Here is a 6,357-nt window from a genome sequence, read left to right as displayed (position 1 = left end):
ATTTGGTCTTTGAATGACAGAGATTTATAAGATAAGACAGACTTATGTGATACTTATAAGATAATCAAGTGCCATAACAGGATTGTCTCTGTAAAGTGGTCTCTCAAGAGGGAGAAAGAAGGGGCCATGACTGTCTTTACCACTTGGTGCATTAGTCAGACTCAAGCACTCTGAATTTAATACAGACTAGTACTTGCTTTTTCAAGGGGAAAAATTGTCCACCTGAATGAAAAGTCTGATGTTCTCATTTCTATAATGGGAACTGTGATAATAAATAATAAGGATGTCACAGTGATGAGAAATGAATGGAGAAAAATCATCCAGCATGGCACTAAGCATTTGGGACCCTCATACTGACATTTCTTATCTTAGATTTTTGTCTGTCATGAACAACAGCTCCTGGCATGTTTCAATGCTCACAAGAAAGCAATTGGGTGGGGCAGACTGAGGAAAGAAAATAGAAATAGAGAACATCCCCAGATAGTAACTGCAAATTTCAGGGAAGCATTTCTGAGCTGAAACTCCAGCTGGGAACATTTAACATGTAGAAAAGGTATGAAAGAAACATAAATGATAAAAATATTCATTTTGCATGGATATATAATGACATATATTGTGGCTAAGATGAATCAAATAATAAAAATAATCAGATATATGAATAAAAACAAATAATGAAAAACTACAAGGGAAAAAATTTTGTATGAAGTCTAAAGCATAAAAAAATTTTAATATTTTTATCCCACATAGATATGTTTATTTTTATTATGGATTATTCAAGTGAAACAGAAGTACAGAGTAACAATGAAGAGCTTGGTACCCATCAGTCAAATTTATCAAATTCATATATGTCACTATTCTCATGGTAAAAATTTTTATGCAATGAGTAATACAGGTATTCTTGAAGCCCCCACATCATGTAATTGAACAATCTTGATTCCCTTCCTTCCCCAGGAGAACCACTACATGAACTTCATGTACATTATTCCTGTGCAATTTTTACTATAATTCAGATTATTGTTTCATAAATAATTGCACTGTTTTGCATTTTTTAAGCATTATATAAATGGAACCATACTGTACATGCCATTTACAATTTTCTTCTTTATGTAACTTAATTTTGATTAATGTTGATATATTTAATCCCACTACATTAATTTTAATTAGCAGAGAGTATTCCAATATATTGTTGTATCAAAATTTATTTCTCCATTCCCAAACTGATAACTCTATGATTAGTGTCTTTCATTCTATATATGTTTATTAATATACATACAATACAAAGCCATGTATGGGATGTACCATCACATTCTAGATTGTGTTGTCTCTAGGAAATAGATAACAAAAACTGAGAAGGATACAAAAGAGGTGTCTTCTTTATGCATATTATTTTGTTACTTTATAAAAAAGACCTGAAGTTGATATAGCAGAATGTTAACAATTGTTAATTGTGGAATGAGTGAAGGGTGGTCACATGATTTTTTATTATACTACCTCAACCGTTCTTATATAAAATACATGGTAACTTTATAAAGAAGAAGAAGCGTATTAGGAAGACAGTCACCTGAGTCTCTCTCTGTCTCCACTTTCTCCCCAGCATCCTCACAGCCCAGTTACAGGGATAATACAAATATTCTTCTGTACAGTGGTATAGCAAGAACCAGCAACGGAAATGAAAGGAAAAGCTGACCAAACTCCTTTCTAGTGACCACATAAGAATTCAAGTAAACGTCAGAAGGTTTTATATAAGTCATTATGTTTGAGAAGGGGCAGATTTCTGCTTAGGAGGAAAACAGACATCACAGTGGAATGATGCTTGACATCTCTGAACGTACCATCTGGGAGATCTGTCCTCAGGAAGGGCAGATGGATTGAGTGATACCTAGGCTCCTGGACAAGAGGGATCTGTGGAAGGAAGCTCAGATGTGATACTTCTTTTCTGGAAAAAGACTGTTGATTGAGGTGGTCACAAGCAGTTGCAGTCTCTGTACCCCTAAAGGCTCAATTTCCAAAGCTCTTCATTAGCCAAGCAATTTTATTGTCATTGAGATCCCAATACAGCGCAAACCCTTAAAGACCAAGACTCTAGGAGGGAGGAATTGAGGATGGCTGCTTCCCTGACCCTATAAGACCAGGTGTATACCATCTACTTTTCTCTATCTGTGTCTGCTCATCTCTGTTTCAAATATGTTGCAAACATGGGCACACCGTCCTTTTCCGACTGGATTCCAGTCTTCTCTTTTTAAGCATGAACAAAGCTACATCTATATAAGCAATGACATCAGGAAGGCTGATACCAATTTTAGGTGTCAAAATATAGTATGTATGTGGATATAAATAACACATTTAAAAATATAGCTAAGTTATGGTAAAATTAGAAAGACTCACGGGTTGGTTTTTCTTTGCAAGTGTCACTGAATGTTTACTGACTTAATATTCACTGTGTATATTTTATACAATAGATTCTAATCTATTCTCTGTGACAATTCTGTCTTGATCAATACAGACAGGTCTGCTACTCTCTTTTTAGATTTTCTCAATCATCTTGTCTAATTTCATCATAATATTTACAATATATGGTTTTCTTCACTTTAGAGGATGGTGGGTGAAACTGTATCTCTTGATGTTTAATAGAGTTGTAAGAAGTTACAATGCCATGGCAAAGCACTTGTGCGCAGGTGTAATCTCAATACATTAAGTTAGGTTTCACCCATTATCTAATTGATAATAGAGATGATACTTCATATTAATGTTAATTAAAACATTTTTCATCTTTAATGAATTCAATATTTTCATGTGTTTATCAAATTATTTCCTTTATTGTTAACTGCTTCAGTGTGAACTTTGTTAACCTACAATATTCTTGATACAAGATGGCAGTGTAATGTCATCCCTTAACCTCATTTGCTTCAGACACATGCAATAATAGATAAAGTATAAAAAGAAATAAAGATAAATTTATAAAGCCAAGGACACAGGTGGAGATTTGTTATTGAGACATGTGAGTGAACACAAGAGTTGTGGACACTGCCTGTGACCATGACTGTGGACTTAGAAAAGCAGAAAGTTTCAAAAAAGCCTCAATGCAGATGATTTGGTGGTTGGATTTTTGATATTCTCAAAATCACTGAGCAGCAAGAATCAGTTATGAGACTGAATTCTGGGCTAGAGAATTGGTGATTGATAAGGGCAACTGTGAATCTACTAGTTGATAAAGAGTGAGCACATGATTGGAAAGAGAGAGAAAAAAACCTAGTAATTAAAATGAATCTGCAATTCAAAATTTAAATACCCAGGAAGAATATAACCCTAAAATGGTGAACCTACAAAACCAAGAATCAGAACGTCAATTCCAAGATAAGAATTTTAAAATACATGTTGCTTTTTGCATGTGGCTTACTTCACTCAGCATAACAGTCTTTGAGAATCATACAAATTGTTGCCTGTATAAATACTTCATTCCTTTTTATTGCTATATTTTATTATAATGATATAGCACAGTTTACTTATGCATTCTCTACCGAAGTACATTTGGGTTGTTTCATTTTTCGTCAATTATGAATTGAGCTACTGTAAGTATTTATGCACAGGTTATGGTGACTTATGATTCCATTTATATGACATTATGAAAAATACGAAACTATAAGGATGGAGAACAGATCAATGGCTCACAAAGATGAAGGAGCGTGTGACTACAGAGGAAACACATATTAGTTTACTTGTGTTAAAATGCAAAGAACAGTCTGTAAAAAGTGAATTTTACTGTATGATAATTTTAAAGATAAATTTTTTAAAGATTAAAACATGGGTATAGATAGCATTCTAAGATGGACAGTGAATTTAAATAATAAAGATTCTGAGAGATAGTTACACACCCTTATTCATGGTAGCACAATTCACAATAGCCAAGAGGTGAGAGCAACACAAGTGTCCATCAATGGATGAATGGATAAACACAACATGCTGAATATATATACATTGCAATATTAGCCTTATAAAGGAAGAAAATTCTGCCATGTGCAACAAGGTGGATATAACGTGAGAACATTAGGTTAAGTGAAACAAGCCAGTCCCAAAAAGACAAATCCCACTGATATGAAGTGTCTAAAGTACTGAAATTCATAGAAACTGAAAGTAGAATGGTGGTTACCAGAGGCTGGGAAGAGGTGAAAAAAGAGACTTACTGTTTAAAGGGCCTGAGTTTCAGATTTGCAAGATGAAAAAGTTCTTATATTTAACACTACTAAACTCTGCACTTAAAAATGGTTAACATGGTAAATTTTATGTTATGTGTATGTTGACATGATAAAAATATACATAAATCGATGAAAAAATATTGCAAAATATTAAAAACTATTGGATCTGGGTAGTCGGTAAATGGGTGTTCATTATATCATTCTTTCAATTTTCTGTATGTTTAAAAATTTTCACAATAAAAAGTTGAATAAAAGAATATGTATTGGATGATTCTTCTTATATGAAACATCTAGAGTAGGAACATTCATAGAGACAGCAAGGAGACTAGAGATTGCAGGGAACGAGGCAGGGGGAGAGACCGAGGTGATGAAAAACATGTGGAAAAAGATGGTGATGATGGCTGCACAATATTGTAAACGTAATTATGCCACCAAATTCAAAGCTTAAAAATCATCAAAATTGCAAATTTTATGTTATATATGTTACTGCAATTAAAAAAATTAGACTAAGCATGTAATAGGTATTTTATTTCCATTACAGAATTTCAATACCAACTTTTCACAGTTTAAAAGTAGTAGATTCAATATATTTTTTCCACATATTAATGGACCATTCATTGAAATTATGGTCCTTTTTATTATCAATATTGTTATGGTAACTTGTTAATTATCAGAGAAGCAACTATGATAAAATGTACCTTGTGGTTGTAATTAACAGAGTTTGGTGTTTCTTTGTAACCACAATAAACTTATTTTTAGCTGACTGGTGTGCTATAATTATTAAGACATGTTATATTGGTGTGGGGGTAAATACAAGACCTTTTGGTCAAAAGATAGAGCCAAGAAAGAAATCAACACAGAACTGGGCAGTTTAGGCAGGAAAATAAAAATGAATTTGGATCCTGCTTCACATCGAAGGGAAAACTAAATTCCAGGAGGGTTCATGCTTCAAATGTAAAAGCCAAAACTGAAAATTCTTCAGATAGAACTACTATGGGTTTCATAAACAAGACCTATTGAGTACAAGCCATTATGGAAATTATTGACAAACTACAACTATATGAAAATGAAGCACTTGTGTTCATTCAAAAGAAAACTATAAAGGATATCCAAAGAGAAGTCATAGGCTTAGAGAATAAATTTGCAATGCATATAGCTGACTAAGACTAATATCTTAATTATATAAAGAACTCATAAGAATTAATAAGATAAAGATAAACAACTCAATAGAAATACCACAAATAGATATTCAACAGAAAGGAAAATAAATGTGTGAAAATACTTTCAACTATAAAATAATAAGACATATGCAAGTTGATGAAAAAATTTTTATATCCACAAAATTGTCAGTATAAATGAAAAAGTGTTGGTGATGATATGGCTCAACAGAAACACTTAATATGTGTGTAAATTGACTCATCCACTTAGGAAAACTCTTGGAAACTACACAAAGAAGAATAGATGTTCCCTTTAACCAACAATTCCATCACAAATATAAAATTCTTATTTCTACCAGGAGACATACAAAAGAATATTCAAACAGATTTATTCATAATAGCAAAAAGCCAGCTACAAGCAAATAAAATTTCCATCAATACCATAAAGGATCTAGTTTGAAACATCACCATACACAACGTAAAAATACAGGATATTGGAGAAAAATCAGTTACTAATAACACTGAACAACGTGACTGAATCTCAAAAGTGAAATAATGAGAAAAACAATCAGGATACAAAATTCATATATTAAAATTAAACTTTTAACAAGTTTGAAAAGAGGCAAATTTCTAAATTGTGAAGGAATACATACAGGGATGATAAGACGGTGACATTTAATCCTATTGCTAGTGTATTAGGGTAAATATGATCAAATACTGACAATTTCACAGGATTCATCCTAATAAAAGAACATCAAAGAAAATGATGAATATATAATTCAGGATTGTATTTGTCACTGGGATAGGAGAGGGTGATGTGGGTGGGAGACCATTCAGTTGGATCCTCTGAAGATAACATTGCTTTGTTTTTAACCCCAGGGTGGGTATATGTGTAGTTGTTATGTTACTTCTTTCAGAACTACACATAGATTTTATGCACTACTTCGTATATGATATTTTAACAAGTAAAATTGAGAAAAAGCTCTTCCATATTCCTAATTATAAAT

The sequence above is a fragment of the Diceros bicornis genome, chromosome 30 (genome assembly GCF_020826845.1).
Source record: "Diceros bicornis minor isolate mBicDic1 chromosome 30, mDicBic1.mat.cur, whole genome shotgun sequence".
NCBI classification, from domain to species: domain Eukaryota; kingdom Metazoa; phylum Chordata; class Mammalia; order Perissodactyla; family Rhinocerotidae; genus Diceros; species Diceros bicornis.
Note: the sequence above shows the minus strand (reverse complement) of the source record.